This window comes from Ranitomeya variabilis, chromosome 2 (genome assembly GCF_051348905.1).
Source record: "Ranitomeya variabilis isolate aRanVar5 chromosome 2, aRanVar5.hap1, whole genome shotgun sequence".
NCBI lineage: Eukaryota > Metazoa > Chordata > Amphibia > Anura > Dendrobatidae > Ranitomeya > Ranitomeya variabilis.
The window spans coordinates 223,345,130-223,364,447 of NC_135233.1; the positions used below are offsets into that span (position 1 = coordinate 223,345,130).

General features: G+C 48.0%; 2 protein-coding genes across 3 annotated transcripts in view; one reads left to right on the forward strand and one right to left on the reverse strand.

Annotated features, from left to right (window-relative positions):
• PFKFB1 (6-phosphofructo-2-kinase/fructose-2,6-biphosphatase 1) overlaps positions 1-19,318 on the reverse strand; it is a 724,603-nt gene that overhangs the window by 270,663 nt on the left and 434,622 nt on the right. The gene's annotated exons all lie outside the window — the stretch shown is intronic.
• Positions 1-19,318, forward strand: part of STXBP1 (syntaxin binding protein 1) — a 68,289-nt gene that overhangs the window by 733 nt on the left and 48,238 nt on the right. The window lies entirely within an intron of this gene.

A 19,318-nucleotide genomic window follows, 5' to 3' on the forward strand; every position in this document is an offset into this window, starting at 1 on the left:
TAGGAAGTTAAAAAAGGATTACCGTATTTTATTTCATATAAAACCCCAGGCGCTAAATTACCTTTTTATCAGGAAGATTTAACTTCATTGACTAATATAGATATATATCTTTTAATATCCCAGCTGCTGAGGAACCTTTTTTTTATCAGGAAGGTGAAGCTTTATGGCAATTACTCTTTAATTAATATATTTTTTTTCTTTACAGGAAGGTATGATATGTCATGTTAATTGCTTATTGACTAAAGTGAAGCTCTTTGTGTTATGAGGTTCTGCAGCAGCTGGAACCATGTAATTATAATATAAACAGATGGCACAACATGGCGATACTGAATAATTGCTGGTATTGTAGATGTCAGAAGAGGTGGACATAGACAATAGGGAAACATTTTGATCCAAGGGATTATTTATGCCCTCTTTTATTATTTTTTTAATTGACCCCCTTTGCCCATAAGGGCCCTTGTGCAATTACATAGGTAGTGGTCTGTGCACCCCTATAATGGCCCTAGTGCAGCCACACACACTATACGTATGGTATATCCACCTGTGTAACATATAGCATGAATGGCATGGCCACCCCTATAATGGCCAGATGCACAGGTTTTACCCATCAATTGTCTGTCTCTATAATGTAAGACCCCTTGTGCTGATGCACAGGCTGCACATATGGTATGTATTCCTCTTCCCCTATTCTAGCTCTGGTGAGTTGCGCAGGCTGCACCTACGGTATGTCTTCCTCTTCCCCCTATTCGGGCTCTGGTGAGTTACGCAGGCTGCACCTACGGTATGTCTTCCTCTTCCCCCTATTCGGGCTCTGGTGAGTTGCGCAGGCTGCACCTACGGTATGTATTCCTCTTCCCCCTATTCGGGCTCTGGTGAGTTGCGCAGGCTGCACCTACGGTATGTCTTCCTCTTCCCCCTATTCGGGCTCTGGTGAGTTGCACAGGCTGCACCTACGGTATGTCTTCCTCTTCCCCCCTAGTCGGGCTCTGGTGAGTTGCGCAGGCTGCACCTACGGTATGTCTTCCTCTTCCTCCTATTCTGGCTTTGGTGAGTTGCGCAGGCTGCACCTACGGTATGTCTTCCTCTTCCCCCTCTTCGGGCTCTGGTGAGTTGCGCAGGCTGCACCTGCGGTATGTCTTCCTCTTCCCCCTATTCGGGCTCTGGTGAGTTGCGCAGGCTGCACCTACGGTATGTCTTCCTCTTCCCCCTATTTGGGCTCTGGTGAGTTGCGCAGGCTGCACCTACGGTATGTCTTCCTCCTCCCCCTATTTGGGCTCTGGTGAGTTGCGCAGGCTGCACTTACGGTATGTCTTCCTCCTATTCTGGCTCTGGTGAGTTGCGCAGGCTGCACCTACGGTATGTCTTCCTCTTCCCCCTATTTGGGCTCTGGTGAGTTGCGCAGGCTGCACCTACGGTATGTCTTCCTCTTCCCCCTATTTGGGCTCTGGTGAGTTGCGCAGGCTGCACTTACGGTATGTCTTCCTCTTATTCTGGCTCTGGTGAGTTGCGCAGGCTGCACCTACGGTATGTCTTCCTCCTATTCTGGCTCTGGTGAGTTGCGCAGGCTGCACCTGCGGTATGTCGTCCTCTTCCCCCTATTCTAGCTCTGGTGAGTTGAGCAGGCTGCACCTACGGTATGTTTTCCTCTTCCCCCTATTCGGGCTCTGGTGAGTTGCGCAGACTGCACCTACGGTATGTCTTCCTCTTCCCCCTATTCGGGCTCTGGTGAGTTGTGCAGGCTGCACCTACGGTATGTCTTCCCTTCCCTCCCTATTCGGGCTCTGGTGAGTTGCGCAGGCTGCACCTACGGTATGTCTTCCTCTTCCCCTATTTGGGCTCTGGTGAGTTGCGCAGGCTGCACCTGCGGTATGTCTTCCTCTTCTCCCTATTCGGGCTCTGGTGAGTTGCGCAGGCTGCACCTACGGTATGTCTTCCTCTTCCCCCTATTCGGGCCCTGGTGAATTGCGCAGGCTGCACCTACTGTATGTCTTCCTCTCCCCCCTATTCGGGCCCTGGTGAGTTGTGCAGGCTGCACCTACAGTATGTCTTCCCCTCCCCCCTATTCAGGCTCTGGTGAGTTGCGCAGGCTGCACCTACGGTATGTCTTCCCCTCCCCCCTATTCGGGCTCTGGTGAGTTGCGCACGCTGCACCTACAATATGTCTTTCCCTCCCCCCTATTCGGGCCCTGGTGAGTTGCGCAGGCTGCACCTACAGTATGTCTTCCCCTCCCCCCTATTCAGACTCTGGCGAGTTGCGCAGGCTGCACCTACGGTATGTCTTCCTCTTCCCCCTATTCAGGCCCTGGTGAGTTGCGCAGGCTGCATCTACAATATGTCTTCCCCTCCCCCCTATTCGGGCTCTGGTGAGTAGCGCAGGCTGCACCTATGGTATGTCTTCCTCTTCCCCTTATTCGGGCCCTGGTGAGTTGCGCAGGTTGCACCTACGGTATGTTTTCCTCCTTCCCCTTATTTGGGCCCTGGTGAGTTGCGCAGGCTGCACCTACGGTATGTCTTCCTCTTCCCCCTATTCGGGCTCTGGTGAGTTGTGCAGGCTGCACCTACGGTATGTCTTCCTCCTCCCCCCTATTCGGGCTCTGGTGAGTTGCGCAGGCTGCACCTACGGTATGTCTTCCTCTTCCCCTTATTCGGGCCCTGGTGAGTTGCGCAGGCTGCATCTACAATATGTCTTCCCCTCCCCCCTATTCGGGCTCTGGTGAGTATCGCAGGCTGCACCTATGGTATGTCTTCCTCTTCCCCTTATTCGGGCCCTGGTGAGTCGCGCAGGCTTCACCTATGGTATGTCTTCCTCTTCCCCTTATTCGGGCCCTGGTGTTGCCCAGGCTGCACCTATGGTATGTCTTCCTCTCCCCCCTATTCGGGCCCTGGTGAGTTGCGCAGGCTGCACCCACGGTATGTTTTCCTTCTCCCCCCTATTCGGGCCCTGGTGAGTTGCGCAGGCTGCACCTACGGTAAGTCTTCCTCTTCCCCCTATTCGGGCCCTGGTGAGTTGCGCAGGCTGCACCTACGATATGTCTTGCCCTCCCCCCTATTCGGGCCCTTGTGAGTTGCGCAGGCTGCACCTACGGTATGTCTTCCTCTCCCCCCTATTCGGGCTCTGTTGAGTTGTGCAGGCTGCACCTACGGTATGTCTTCCTTTTCCCCCTATTCGGGCTCTGTTGAGTTGTGCAGGCTGCACCTACGGTATGTCTTCCTTTTCCCCCTATTCGGGCCCTGGTGAGTTGCGCAGGTTGCACGTACGGTATGTTTTCTTCCTCCCCCTTATTTTGGCCCTGGTGAGTTGCGCAGGCTGCACCTACGGTATGTCTTCGTCTTCCCCCTATTCGGGCTCTGGTGAGTTGTGCAGGCTGCACCTACGGTATGTCTTCCTCCTCCCCCCTATTCGGGCTCTGGTGAGTTGCGCAGGCTGCACCTACGGTATGTCTTCCTCGTCCCCTTATTCGGGCCCTGGTGAGTTGCGCAGGCTTCACCTACGGTATGTGTTATGGTTCTCAATGGCAAGAGAACATAGCCCAGCAAACATGAGTACTAGCTCTTGGAAGGATGGAAACTAAACTGACCATGAACTAAACCTGCCGCACAACTAACAGTAGCCGGGTAGCGTTGCCTACGTTTTTATCCCTAGACGCCCAGCGCCGGCCGGAGGACTAACTAATCCTGGCAGAGGAAAATATAGTCCTGGCTCACCTCTAGAGAAATTTCCCCGATAGGCAGACAGAGGCCCCCACATATATTGGCGGTGATTTTAGATGAAATGACAAACGTAGTATGAAAATAGGTTTAGCAAAATTGAGGTCCGCTTACTAGATAGCAGGAAGACAGAAAGGGCACTTTCATGGTCAGCTGAAAACCCTATCAAAATACCATCCTGAAATTACTTTAAGACTCTAGTATTAACTCATAACATCAGAGTGGCAATTTCAGATCACAAGAGCTTTCCAGACACAGAAACGAAACTACAGCTGTGAACTGGAACAAAATGCAAAAACAAACGAGGACTAAAGTCCAACTTAGCTGGGAGTTGTCTAGAAGCAGGAACATGCACAGAAAGGCTTCTGATTACAATGTTGACCGGCATGGAAGTGACAGAGGAGCAAGGTTAAATAGCGACTCCCACATCCTGATGGAAACAGGTGAACAGAGGGGATGATGCACACCAGTTCAATTCCACCAGTGGCCACCGGGGGAGCCCAAAATCCAATTTCACAACAGTACCCCCCCCTCAAGGAGGGGGCACCGAACCCTCACCAGAACCACCAGGGCGATCAGGATGAGCCCTATGAAAGGCAAGGACCAGATCGGAGGCATGAACATCAGAGGCAGTCACCCAAGAATTATCCTCCTGACCGTATCCCTTCCATTTGACCAGATACTGGAGTTTCCGTCTGGAAACACGGGAGTCCAAGATTTTTTCCACAACGTACTCCAACTCGCCCTCAACCAACACCGGAGCAGGAGGCTCAACGGAAGGCACAACCGGTACCTCATACCTGCGCAACAATGACCGATGAAAAACATTATGAATAGAAAAAGATGCAGGGAGGTCCAAACGGAAGGACACAGGGTTAAGAATCTCCAATATCTTGTACGGGCCGATGAACCGAGGCTTAAACTTAGGAGAAGAAACCCTCATAGGGACAAAACGAGAAGACAACCACACCAAGTCCCCAACACAAAGCCGAGGACCAACCCGACGCCGGCGGTTGGCAAAAAGCTGAGTCTTCTCCTGGGACAACTTCAAATTGTCCACTACCTGCCCCCAAATCTGATGCAACCTCTCCACCACAGCATCCACTCCAGGACAATCCGAAGATTCCACCTGACCAGAAGAAAATCGAGGATGAAACCCCAAATTACAGAAACAAGGAGACACCAAGGTGGCAGAGCTGGCCCGATTATTGAGGGCAAACTCCGCTAAAGGCAAAAAAGCAACCCAATCATCCTGATCTGCAGACACAAAACACCTCAAATATGTCTCCAAGGTCTGATTCGTCCGCTCGGTCTGGCCATTTGTCTGAGGATGGAAAGCAGACGAGAAAGACAAATCTATGCCCATCCTAGCACAGAATGCTCGCCAAAATCTAGACACGAATTGGGTTCCTCTGTCAGAAACGATATTCTCCGGAATACCATGCAAACGGACCACATTTTGAAAAAACAGAGGAACCAACTCGGAAGAAGAAGGCAACTTAGGCAGGGGAACCAAATGGACCATCTTAGAGAAACGGTCACACACCGCCCAGATGACAGACATCTTCTGAGAAACAGGAAGATCCGAAATAAAATCCATCGAGATGTGCGTCCAGGGCCTCTTCGGGATAGGCAAGGGCAACAACAATCCACTAGCCCGAGAACAACAAGGCTTGGCCCGAGCACAAACGTCACAAGACTGCACAAAGCCTCGCACATCTCGAGACAGGGAAGGCCACCAGAAGGACCTTGCCACCAAATCCCTGGTACCAAAGATTCCAGGATGACCTGTCAACGCAGAAGAATGAACCTCAGAAATGACTTTACTGGTCCAATCATCAGGAACAAACAGTCTACCAGGTGGGCAACGATCAGGTCTATCCGCCTGAAACTCCTGCAAGGCCCGCCGCAGGTCTGGAGAAACGGCAGACAATATCACTCCATCCTTAAGGATACCTGTAGGTTCAGAGTTACCAGGGGAGTCAGGCTCAAAACTCCTAGAAAGGGCATCCGCCTTAACATTCTTAGAACCCGGCAGGTAGGACACCACAAAATTAAACCGAGAGAAAAACAACGACCAGCGCGCCTGTCTAGGATTCAGGCGCCTGGCGGACTCAAGATAAATTAGATTTTTGTGGTCAGTCAATACCACCACCTGATGTCTAGCCCCCTCAAGCCAATGACGCCACTCCTCAAAAGCCCACTTCATGGCCAAAAGCTCCCGATTCCCAACATCATAATTCCGCTCGGCGGGCGAAAATTTACGCGAGAAAAAGGCACAAGGTCTCATCACGGAACAATCGGAACTTCTCTGCGACAAAACTGCCCCAGCTCCGATTTCAGAAGCGTCGACCTCAACCTGAAAAGGAAGAGCAACATCAGGCTGACGCAACACAGGGGCGGAAGAAAAGCGGCGCTTAAGCTCCCGAAAGGCCTCCACAGCAGCAGGGGACCAATCAGCAACATCAGCACCCTTCTTAGTCAAATCAGTCAATGGTTTAACAACATCAGAAAAACCAGCAATAAATCGACGATAAAAGTTAGCAAAGCCCAAAAATTTCTGAAGACTCTTAAGAGAAGAGGGTTGCGTCCAATCACAAATAGCCTGAACCTTGACAGGATCCATCTCGATGGAAGAGGGGGAAAAAATATATCCCAAAAAGGAAATCTTTTGAACCCCAAAAACGCACTTAGAACTCTTCACACACAAGGAATTAGACCGCAAAACCTGAAAAACCCTCCTGACCTGCTGGACATGAGAGTCCCAGTCATCCGAAAAAATCAAAATATCATCCAGATACACAATCATAAATTTATCCAAATAATCACGGAAAATGTCATGCATAAAGGACTGAAAGACTGAAGGGGCATTTGAAAGACCAAAAGGCATCACCAAATACTCAAAGTGGCCCTCGGGCGTATTAAATGCGGTTTTCCACTCATCCCCCTGCTTAATTCGCACCAAATTATACGCCCCACGGAGATCTATCTTAGAGAACCACTTGGCCCCCTTTATGCGAGCAAACAAATCAGTCAGCAGTGGCAACGGATATTGATATTTAACCGTGATTTTATTCAAAAGCCGATAATCAATACACGGTCTCAAAGAGCCATCTTTCTTAGCCACAAAGAAAAAACCGGCTCCTAAGGGAGATGACGAAGGACGAATATGTCCCTTTTCCAGGGACTCCTTTATATATTCTCGCATAGCAGCATGTTCAGGCACTGACAGATTAAATAAACGACCCTTAGGGTATTTACTACCCGGAATCAAATCTATGGCACAATCGCACTCCCGGTGCGGAGGTAATGAACCAAGCTTAGGTTCTTCAAAAACGTCACGATATTCAGTCAAGAATTCAGGAATCTCAGAGGGAATAGATGATGAAATGGAAACCACAGGTACGTCCCCATGCGTCCCCTTACATCCCCAGCTTAACACAGACATAGCTTTCCAGTCAAGGACTGGGTTATGAGATTGCAGCCATGGCAATCCAAGCACCAACACATCATGTAGGTTATACAGCACAAGAAAGCGAATAATCTCCTGATGATCCGGATTAATCCGCATAGTTACTTGTGTCCAGTATTGTGGTTTATTACTAGCCAATGGGGTGGAGTCAATCCCCTTCAGGGGTATAGGAGTTTCAAGAGGCTCCAAATCATACCCACAGCGTTTGGCAAAGGACCAATCCATAAGACTCAAAGCGGCGCCAGAGTCGACATAGGCATCCGCGGTAATAGATGATAAAGAACAAATCAGGGTCACAGATAGAATAAACTTAGACTGTAAAGTGCCAATTGAAACAGACTTATCAAGCTTCTTAGTACGCTTAGAGCATGCTGATATAACATGAGTTGAATCACCGCAATAGAAGCACAACCCATTTTTTCGTCTTAAATTCTGCCGTTCACTTCTGGACAGAATTCTATCACATTGCATATTCTCTGGCGTCTTCTCGGTAGACACCGCCAAATGGTGCACAGGTTTGCGCTCCCGCAGACGCCTATCGATCTGGATAGCCATTGTCATGGACTCATTCAGACCCGCAGGCACAGGGAACCCCACCATAACATCCTTAATGGCATCAGAGAGACCCTCTCTGAAATTCGCCGCCAGGGCGCACTCATTCCACTGAGTAAGCACAGCCCATTTACGGAATTTCTGGCAGTATATTTCAGCTTCGTCTTGCCCCTGAGATAGGGACATCAAGGCCTTTTCCGCCTGAAGCTCTAACTGAGGTTCCTCATAAAGCAACCCCAAGGCCAGAAAAAACGCATCCACATTGAGCAACGCAGGATCCCCTGGAGCCAATGCAAAAGCCCAATCCTGAGGGTCGCCCCGGAGCAAGGAAATCACAATCCTGACCTGCTGAGCAGGATCTCCAGCAGAGCGAGATTTCAGGGACAAAAACAACTTGCAATTATTTTTGAAATTTTGAAAGCAAGATCTATTCCCCGAGAAAAATTCAGGCAAAGGAATTCTAGGTTCAGATATAGGAACATGAACAACAAAATCTTGTAAATTTTGAACTCTCGTGGTGAGATTATTCAAACCTGCAGCTAAACTCTGAATATCCATTTTAAACAGGTGAACACAGAGCCATTCCAGGATTAGAAGGAGAGAGAGAGAGAGAAAGGCTGCAATATAGGCAGACTTGCAAGAGATTCAATTACAAGCACACTCAGAACTGAAGGAAAAAAAAAAAAAAAAAAATCTTCAGCAGACTTCTCTTTTCTCTCCTTTCTCTGTAATTAATTTAACCCTTTGCGGCCGGTCAAACTGTTATGGTTCTCAATGGCAAGAGAACATAGCCCAGCAAACATGAGTACTAGCTCTTGGAAGGATGGAAACTAAACTGACCATGAACTAAACCTGCCGCACAACTAACAGTAGCCGGGTAGCGTTGCCTACGTTTTTATCCCTAGACGCCCAGCGCCGGCCGGAGGACTAACTAATCCTGGCAGAGGAAAATATAGTCCTGGCTCACCTCTAGAGAAATTTCCCCGATAGGCAGACAGAGGCCCCCACATATATTGGCGGTGATTTTAGATGAAATGACAAACGTAGTATGAAAATAGGTTTAGCAAAATTGAGGTCCGCTTACTAGATAGCAGGAAGACAGAAAGGGCACTTTCATGGTCAGCTGAAAACCCTATCAAAATACCATCCTGAAATTACTTTAAGACTCTAGTATTAACTCATAACATCAGAGTGGCAATTTCAGATCACAAGAGCTTTCCAGACACAGAAACGAAACTACAGCTGTGAACTGGAACAAAATGCAAAAACAAACGAGGACTAAAGTCCAACTTAGCTGGGAGTTGTCTAGAAGCAGGAACATGCACAGAAAGGCTTCTGATTACAATGTTGACCGGCATGGAAGTGACAGAGGAGCAAGGTTAAATAGCGACTCCCACATCCTGATGGAAACAGGTGAACAGAGGGGATGATGCACACCAGTTCAATTCCACCAGTGGCCACCGGGGGAGCCCAAAATCCAATTTCACAACAGGTATGTCTTCCTTTCCCCCCTATTCGGGCTCTGGTGATTTGCGCAGGCTGCACCTACGGTATGTCTTCCCCTCCCCCCTATTTGGGCTCTGGTGAGTTGCGCAGGCTGCACCTATGGTATGTCTTCCCCTCCCCCCTATTCGGGCCCTGGTGAGTTGCCCAGGCTGCACCTACGGTATGGCTTCCTCTCCCCCCTATTCAGGCTCTGGTGAGTTGCGCGGGCTGCACCTACGGTATGTCTTCCCCTCCCCCCTATTCGGGCCCTGGTGAGTTGTGCAGGCTTCACCTACGGTATGTCTTCCTTTTCCCCCTATTCGGGCCCTGGTGAGTTGCACAGGCTGCACCTACGGTATGTATTCCTCCCGCCTATTCGGGCCCTGGTGAGTTGCGCAGGCTGCACCTACGGTATGTCTTTCTCTTCCCCTATTCGGGCCCTGGTGAGTTGTGCAGGCTGCACCTACAGTTTGTCTTCCTCCTCCCCCTATTCGGGCTCTGGTGAGTTGCGCAGGCTTCACCTACAGTATGTCTTCCCCTCCCCCCTATTCGAGCTCTGGTGAGTTGCGCAGGCTGCACCTACGGTATGTATTCCTCCTCCCCCCTATTCTGGCTCTGGTGAGTTGCGCAGGCTGCACCTACGGTATGTCTTCCTCCTCCCCCTATTCGGGCTCTGGTGAGTTGTGAAGGCTTCACCTACGGTATGTCTTCCTCTTCCCCCTATTCGGGCTCTGGTGAGTTGCGCAGGCTGCACCTACGGTATGTCTTCCTCTTCTCCTATTCGGGCCCTGGTGAGTTGTGCAGGCTGCACCTACGGTATGTCTTCCTCTTCCCCTATTCGGGCTCTGGTGAGTTGCGCAGGCTGCACCTACAGTATGTCTTCCCCTCCCCCCTATTCGGGCTCCGGTGAGTTGCGCAGGCTGCACCTACGGTATGTCTTCCTCTCCCCCCTATTCGGGCCCTGGTGAGTTGCGCAGGCTGCACCTACGGTATGTCGTCCTCTTCCCCCTATTCTAGCTTTGGTGAGTTGCGCAGGCTGCACCTACAGTATGTCATCCTCTTCCACTATTCGGGCTCTGGTGAGTTGCGCAGGCTGCACCTACGGTATGTCTTCCTCTTCCACTATTCGGGCTCTGGTGAGTTGCGCAGGCTGCACCTACGGTATGTCTTGCCCTCCCCCCTATTCGGGCCCTAGTGAGTTGTGCAGGCTGCACCTATGGTATGTCTTCCTCTCCCCCCTATTCGGGCCCTGGTGAGTTGCGCAGGCTGCACCTATGGTATGTCTTCCTCTCCCCCCTATTCGGGCTCTGGTGAATTGCGCAGGCTGCACCTATGGTATGTCATCCTCAGTGAAGAATACTATGACAATCCTTGCACTCCCAGATCTTATTTGCTTTCTCCACAAAAGTTTCAGGTCCGGAGGCAGGTTACACAGATGTTCTTGTTGTTCATAATTTATTACATGGGAAGAACATGTTCAGTATAGTGATAGTGTGTGCACATGACGAGATCGTCACCACGAGGCACTGATGATGGTGATATCGATGGGCTATCATCTGAGCTCTGTTCCATAATAGAGTGTCTTAAAGGGGTATGTCAGACTTAGCAAATAAATCTCATTTATTGTACAATAAAATGTAATTCAATTTTTTTTTATTTACTTTGTGCATTAATTTCTTATGGATCTCAATACCTCTCCTTTCTGTCTTTAAATCTTCTATATAATTGTCTAAGGGTCACTTCCGTCTTTCTGTCTGTCTGTCACGGATATTCATTGATCGCGGCCTCTGTCTGTCATGGAAATCCAAGTCGCTAATTGGTCGCGGCAAAACAGCCACGACCAATCAGCGACGGGCACTGTTGTGAATTCCGTTCTCGAACTCCCTCCTGTGGTCATGAATGGTACTCGGTGAGTTCTGTCCGTGGACTCCCTCTGGTGGCTGTGAGTGGAGCTGCTGGTTCTGAGATTCCTTCTCCAGCTGCCCTCGTTTGGGGCTAGGCTGATTCTCTATTTAACTCCACTCAGATCGTTACTCCATGCCAGCTGTCAATGTTCTAGTACTGGTTCAGATCTCTCCTGGATCTTTCTGAGGACCTGTCTACTCCAGCACAAGCTAAGTTCCTGCTTGTTCATTTGTTACATATGGTTTTTCTTGCTAAGTTCTAGTCCAGCTTGCTATCATGAAACTACCTGGCTAGCTGGAAGCTCTGGGGGTGCTGAGTGGCACCACCGCATCGTGAGTCGGTGCGGGGGTATTTTTTGCACACTCTGCGTGGTTTTTGTAGCTTTTTGTGTTGACCGCAAAGATCCCTTTTCTATCCTCAATCTGTTTAGTTAGACTGGCCTCTCTTTGCTAAAACCTATTTCATCCTGTGTTTGTGATTTCCTCTTATCTCACAGTCAATACTTGTGGGGGGGCTGCTTTTACCTTTGGGGAAATTTCTCTGAGGCAAGTAAGGCTTTGTTTCCTTTCTTTAGGGGTAGTTAGCTCTTAGGCTGTGAAGAGGCGTCTAGGCAGAGTCAGGCACGCTCCACGGCTGTTTCTAGTTGTGTTGATAGGAGTAGGGTTTGCGGTCAGCAGAGTTCCCATTTCCCCAGAGCTCGTCCTGATTCCGTGTTTAACTATCAGGTCATTCCTGGTGCACCTAACCACCAGGTCCATAACAGTACAGCTGGCCCACAAAGTGTTAATGCATCTCAATAGAGGGAAAAGATAAGTTCTGAGACCATTTTTTTTTTCTGCAGTGTGTTTTGCCTTTCTTTTCCCCTTAAACTCTGGGTGGTTCAGAACTTAGGTGTGGATATGGACATTCAAGGTCTGTCCTCTAGTGTAGATCAACTCGCTGCAAGGGTACAAAACATTCAAGATTATGTAGTTCAGAATCCTATGTTGGAGCCTAGAATTCCAATTCCTGATTTGTTTTCTGGGGATAGATCTAAATTTCAGAATTTCAAAAACAATTGTAAACTGTTTCTTGCTCTGAAACCCCGCTCTTCTGGTGACCCTATTCAGCAAGTGAGAATCATTATTTCTTTGTTGCGTGGCGACCCTCAAGACTGGGCATTCGCCCTGGCGCCAGGAGATCCTGCATTGCGTAATGTAGATGCGTTTTTTCTGGCGCTGGGTTTGCTTTATGATGAACCGAATTCTGTGGATCAGGCAGAGAAAATTTTGCTGGCTTTGTGTCAGGGTCAGGATGAAGCGGAGGTACAGTATATTGCCAGAAGTTCAGAAAGTGGTCTGTGCTTACTCAGTGGAATGAGTGTGCCCTGGCAGCAATTTTCAGAAAGGGTCTTTCTGAAGCCCTTAAGGATGTTATGGTGGGGTTCCCCACGCCTGCTGGTCTGAATGAATCAATGTCCTTGGCCATACAGATCGATCGGCGCTTACGTGAGCGCAAAACTGTGCACCATTTGGCGGGCGGTGTCCACTGAGCAGAGGCCTGAGCTTATGCAATGTGATAGGACTTTGACCAGAGCTGAACGGCAAGAACATAGACGTCAGAAGGGGCTGTGTTTTTACTGTGGTGACCCCACTCATGCTATCTCTGATTGTCCTAAGCGCACTAAGCGGTTCGCTAGGTCCGTCACCATTGGTACTGTACAGCCTAAATTTCTTCTGTCCGTTACTCTGATTTGCTCTTTGTCATCCTATTCTGTTATGGCATTTGTGGATTCAGGCGCTGCCCTGAATTTGATGGACTTGGAGTTTGCCAGGCGCTGTGGTTTTTTCTTGGAGCCCTTGCAGCATCCCATTCCTTTGAGGGGAATTGATGCTACGCCTTTGGCCAAGAATAAGCCTCAGTACTGGACCCAGTTGACTATGTGCATGGCTCCTGCGCATCAGGAGGATATTCGCTTTTTGGTGTTGCATAATCTGCATGATGTGGTCGTGTTGGGTTTGCCATGGCTGCCGGTCCATAATCCAGTATTGGATTGGAAATCAATGTCGGTGTCCATTTGGGGGTGTCAAGGGGTACATGGGGATGTTTCATTATTGTCAATTTCTTCCTCCACTCCTTCTGAAGTCCCTGAGTTTTTGTCGGATTACCGGGATGTATTTGATGAGCCCAAGTCTAGTACCCTACCTCCTCATAGGGATTGTGATTGTGCTATTAATTTGATTCCTGGTAGCAAGTTCCCTAAGGGACGACTTTTCAATTTGTCTGTGCCAGAACACGCCGCTATGCGGAGTTATATAAAGGAGTCCTTGGAGAAAGGGCATATTCGCCCGTCGTCGTCACCATTGGGAGCAGGGTTCTTTTTTGTGGCCAAGAAGGATGGTTCTCTGAGACCTTGTATAGATTACCGCCTTCTTAATAAAATCACGGTCAAATTTCAGTACCCTTTGCCTCTACTGTCTGATTTATTTGCTCGGATTAAGGGGGCTAGTTGGTTCACCAAGATAGACCTTCGTGGGGCGTATATTCTCATGCGTATTAAACAGGGCGATGAATGGAAAACAGCATTTAATACGCCCGAGGGCCATTTTGAGTACCTGGTGATGCCATTCGGCCTTTCTAATGCTCCCTCTGTGTTTCAGTCCTTTATGCATGACATCTTCCAAAAGTATCTGGATAGATTCATGATCGTATATTTGGATGATATTTTGGTCTTTTCGGATGATTGGGAGTCCCATGTGAAGCAGGTCAGAATGGTGTTCCAGGTCCTTCGTGCTAATTCCTTGTTTGTAAAGGGATCTAAGTGTCTCTTTGGAGTTCAGAAGGTTTCCTTTTTGGGCTTCATTTTTTCCCCTTCTACTATCGAGATGGATCCTGTTAAAGTCCAAGCTATTTATGATTGGACTCGGCCTACATCTGTGAAGAGCCTTCAGAAATTTCTGGGCTTTGCCAATTTTTACCGTCGCTTCATTGCTAATTTTTCTAGTGTTGTTAAACCATTGACTGATTTGACCAAGAAGGATGCTGATGTGGTGAATTGGTCCTCTGCGGCCGTTGAGGCTTTTCAGGAGTTGAAACGTCGTTTCTCTTCGGCTCCTGTGTTGTGTCAGCCAGATGTTTCGCTCCCTTTTCAGGTCGAGGTTGATGCTTCTGAAATTGGAGCAGGGGCTGTTTTGTCTCAGAGAAGTTCTGATTGCTCTGTAATGAAGCCATGCGCTTTCTTTTCGAGAAAGTTTTCGCCTGCTGAGCGTAATTATGATGTTGGCAATCGGGAGTTGTTGGCTATGAAGTGGGCATTCGAGGAGTGGCGACATTGGCTTGAAGGAGCCAAGCATCGCGTGGTGGTCTTGACAGATCACAAGAATCTGACTTATCTCGAGTCTGCCAAGCGGTTGAATCCTAGACAGGCTCGTTGGTCGCTGTTTTTCTCCCGTTTCAATTTTGTGGTTTCGTACCTTCCGGGTTCTAAGAATGTGAAGGCTGATGCCCTTTCAAGGAGTTTTGTGCCTGATTCTCCTGGGGTTCCTGAGCCGGCTGGTATTCTCAGAGAGGGGGTAGTTCTGTCTGCCATCTCCCCTGATTTGCGGCGGGTGCTGCAGGAGTTCCAGGCTGATAGACCTGACCGTTGTCCAGCGGAGAAACTGTTTGTCCCTGATAGATGGACTAATAGAGTTATCTCTGAGGTTCATTGTTCGGTGTTGGCTGGTCATCCTGGGATTTTTGGTACCAGAGATTTGGTGGCTAGGTCCTTTTGGTGGCCTTCCTTGTCGCGGGATGTGCGTTCTTTTGTGCAGTCTTGTGGGACTTGTGCTCGGGCTAAGCCCTGCTGTTCTCGTGCCAGTGGGTTACTTTTGCCCTTGCCGGTCCCGAAAAGGCCTTGGACGCATGTTTCCATGGATTTTATTTCAGATCTTCCTGTTTCTCAAAGGATGTCGGTCATCTGGGTGGTTTGCGATCGCTTCTCTAAAATGGTCCATTTGGTACCCTTGCCTAAATTGGCTTCTTCCTCTGATTTGGTTCCATTATTTTTCCAACATGTGGTTCGTTTGCATGGCATTCCGGAGAACATCGTGTTTGACAGAGGTTCCCAGTTTGTTTCAAGGTTTTGGCGGTCCTTTTGTGCTAAGATGGGCATTGATTTGTCTTTTTCTTCGGCTTTCCATCCTCAGACAAATGGCCAAACCGAACGAACCAATCAGACTTTGGAAACTTATCTGAGATGCTTTGTTTCTGCGGATCAGGATGATTGGGTGACCTTCTTGCCATTAGCTGAGTTCGCCCTTAATAATCGGGCCAGTTTGGCTACTTTGGTTTCGCCTTTTTTTTGTAATTTTGGTTTTCATCCTCGTTTTTCTTCAGGGCAGGTTGAGCCTTCGGACTGTCCTGGTGTGGATTCTGTGGTGGACAGGTTGCAACAAATTTGGACTCATGTGGTGGACAATTTGACCTTGTCCCAAGAGAAGGCTCAACGTTTCGCTAACCGCCGTCGCCGTGTTGGTCCCCGACTTCGTGTTGGGGATTTGGTTTGGTTATCATCTCGTTATGTTCCTATGAAGGTTTCTTCTCCTAAGTTTAAGCCTCGTTTCATTGGTCCTTATAAGATTTCTGAAATTCTTAATCCTGTATCATTTCGTTTGTCCCTTCCTGCTTCTTTTGCCATCCATAATGTGTTCCATAGGTCGTTGCTGCAGAGATATGTGGCGCCTATGGTTCCCTTCGTTGATCCTCCTGCTCCGGTGTTGGTCGAGGGGGAGTTGGAGTATGTGGTGGAGAAGATTTTGGATTCTCGTATTTCGAGACGAAAACTTCAGTACTTGGTCAAATGGAAGGGCTATGGTCAGGAGGATAATTCCTGGGTTGTTGCCTCTGATGTCCATGCTGCCGATTTAGTTTGTGCCTTTCATTTGGCTCGTCCTGATCGGCCTGGGGGCTCTGGTGGGGGTTCGGTGACCCCTCCTCAAGGGGGGGGTACTGTTGTGAATTCCGTTCTCGAACTCCCTCCTGTGGTCATGAATGGTACTCGGTGAGTTCTGTCCGTGGACTCCCTCTGGTGGCTGTGAGTGGAGCTGCTGGTTCTGAGATTCCTTCTCCAGCTGCCCTCGTTTGGGGCTAGGCTGATTCTCTATTTAACTCCACTCAGATCGTTACTCCATGCCAGCTGTCAATGTTCTAGTACTGGTTCAGATCTCTCCTGGATCTTTCTGAGGACCTGTCTACTCCAGCACAAGCTAAGTTCCTGCTTGTTCATTTGTTACATATGGTTTTTCTTGCTAAGTTCTAGTCCAGCTTGCTATCATGAAACTACCTGGCTAGCTGGAAGCTCTGGGGGTGCTGAGTGGCACCACCGCATCGTGAGTCGGTGCGGGGGTATTTTTTGCACACTCTGCGTGGTTTTTGTAGCTTTTTGTGTTGACCGCAAAGATCCCTTTTCTATCCTCAATCTGTTTAGTTAGACTGGCCTCTCTTTGCTAAAACCTATTTCATCCTGTGTTTGTGATTTCCTCTTATCTCACAGTCAATACTTGTGGGGGGGCTGCTTTTACCTTTGGGGAAATTTCTCTGAGGCAAGTAAGGCTTTGTTTCCTTTCTTTAGGGGTAGTTAGCTCTTAGGCTGTGAAGAGGCGTCTAGGCAGAGTCAGGCACGCTCCACGGCTGTTTCTAGTTGTGTTGATAGGAGTAGGGTTTGCGGTCAGCAGAGTTCCCATTTCCCCAGAGCTCGTCCTGATTCCGTGTTTAACTATCAGGTCATTCCCGGTGCACCTAACCACCAGGTCCATAACAGGGCACAGTCTGGCATCAAAATGGCCGCTCCTTCCTCTCCGCAGTCAGTGCCCGCTCCATAATCCCCTCCAGTCAGCGCTCACACAGGGTTAATGGCAGCGGTAACGGACCTCGTTATGCCGCGGGTAACGCACTGCGTTAACGCTGCTATTAACCCTGTGAGACCAACTTTTTACTATTGATGCTGCATATGCAGCATCAATAGTAAAAAGATCTAATGTTACAAATAATAAAAAAAATAAAAGATTGTTATATACTCACCGTCCGTCGGCCCCTCGGATCCACAACAGGCCTTCCCCGCTCCTCGTGACGCTCCGGTGACCGCTCCATGCATTGCGATCTCGTGAGATGATGACGTAGCGGTCTCGCGCGACCGCTACGTCATCATCTCGCGAGACAGCAATGCACTCTTGGAACCGCAGCGCGCGAGGACCATCGGTAAACACTTCGCCTGGATCCGGGGGCTCCGGAAGGTGAGTATATAACTATTTTTTATTTTAATTCTTTTTTTTTAACAGGGATATGATGCCCACATTGCTATATACTACGTGGGCTGTGCAATATACTACGTGGGCTGTGCAATGTACTACGTGGGCTGTGCAATGTACTACGTGGGCTGCACAATGTACAACGTGGGCTGCACAATGTACTATGTGGGCTGTGCAATATACTACGTGGGCTGTGCAATATACTACGTGGGCTGTGCAATGTACTACGTGGGCTGTGCATTATTCTACGTGGCTGTGCTATATACTACGTGGGCTGTGTTATACACTACGTGGGCTATTATATACTTAGTGGGCTGTGTTATACACTACGTGGGCTGTGTTATACACTACATGGGCTGTGTTATACACTACGTGGGCTGTGTTATATACTGCGTGCGTGGGCTGTTATATACTACGAGAGCTGTGTTATGTGCTATGTGGGCTGTTATAAACTAAGTGGCTGTGTTATATGCTATGTGGGCTGTTATACACTCCGTGGGCTGTGCTATATACTTTGTGGCTGTGCTATATACTACATGGCTGTGCTATATACTCCGTGGGCTGTGCTATATACTACGTGGCTGTGCTATATACTACGTGGCTGTAAAATAGGAGAAAATAGGTATTACACAGTCACTTTGGAATCAGTGCGCTGTCACTATAATGTATGCATTTATCTAGTACTCTTTGCATCTATTTTCTACTATGGTTAATGGTCAACCCCCTTTGTTAAAGGGTTACTCTCATCTCAGACATTTAAGGCATATCCAGTATCCCTATCTCTAGATTGTTTTTCTTTTATTACCTTGCTCCAGAAATAATACTAAAGAATAGAGATAAGACCCATGTCTATCAAATATTGTCATAAATGTATCGGATTAGAATATCCCTTTAACTGAGAAAATCCCTTTAAAGGCAAAACTCACTCATTTTTATAAAAAAAAATTTTTTTCAATATTTGCTATGTAAAAAATTTTTTTTTCACCAATATAATTAATTAAAATCTCCTTACATCCTGATAGCAATGCATTTTGGGAGCTTAGGTGACAGTTTACACATTTAAACCTAATTGGCTCAGTCACATATCTGGCAATGGGGCGGAGCTAAACTGCTCTCTTTCTGAGGGAAGTCAGCAGGGGTTTGCAGCAATAGAAAAAAAGACAAAGTACCGTAAATCAAAATCAATGCAAAAAAAAGTTTGATTTTTTTTAATTAATATTTTAAGAATAAATTTTAATACAGTTTAAGAAACAGAAGCAAAAGTCAAAAATATTTTGTTACAGAATTGTTTTTATCAGAATGGCACTTGCATAAATAAATTCACATACTACAGAATCAACCCCATTCAGATATATGGAATAGCTTTTTTTCAGGCCTAGATCGGAATACCCCTTTAAAATAAAAAATAGCACCAAAAAAGATTGGCTTAAAGTAAGGATATGTGCGCACATTGAGTATTTGTAGCAGATTTTTTTGCTGCAAAAACCAGAGTATGGGCAAGATAGATGCTGTGCAAAATACATGCAAGCGCTTTTACTTGTGTATTTTCCCCATTCATTAAAACAGGTGTAAAACGCTGCAAAAATGCTGAAAGAATTGACGAGATTCCATCCCCCATTCATCTGTATAGGGAATGACTTGATCAGTGCCATTGCATGATCGTTGCCATTTTTTTAATACTTATGGGACAAGCGATTTACTAGTTTTTTTCCACAGACTTAGATTAAAAATCATGTACAACCATGCCACTCCAATCAGTCCCAATGCAGGGAGCAGGAAAGGTGGATCCGAAATTGTTGGGAGTCCCAGCAGTCAGGAGTTTATCACCTACCCCCACTAACCATCCTCTGTGACCTCCGTATAGTCTGTCTGAATGACATTTCCCAAAACTGAGCAGCAGATGAATTCTGCAATTGACAAGAGGAGGAAT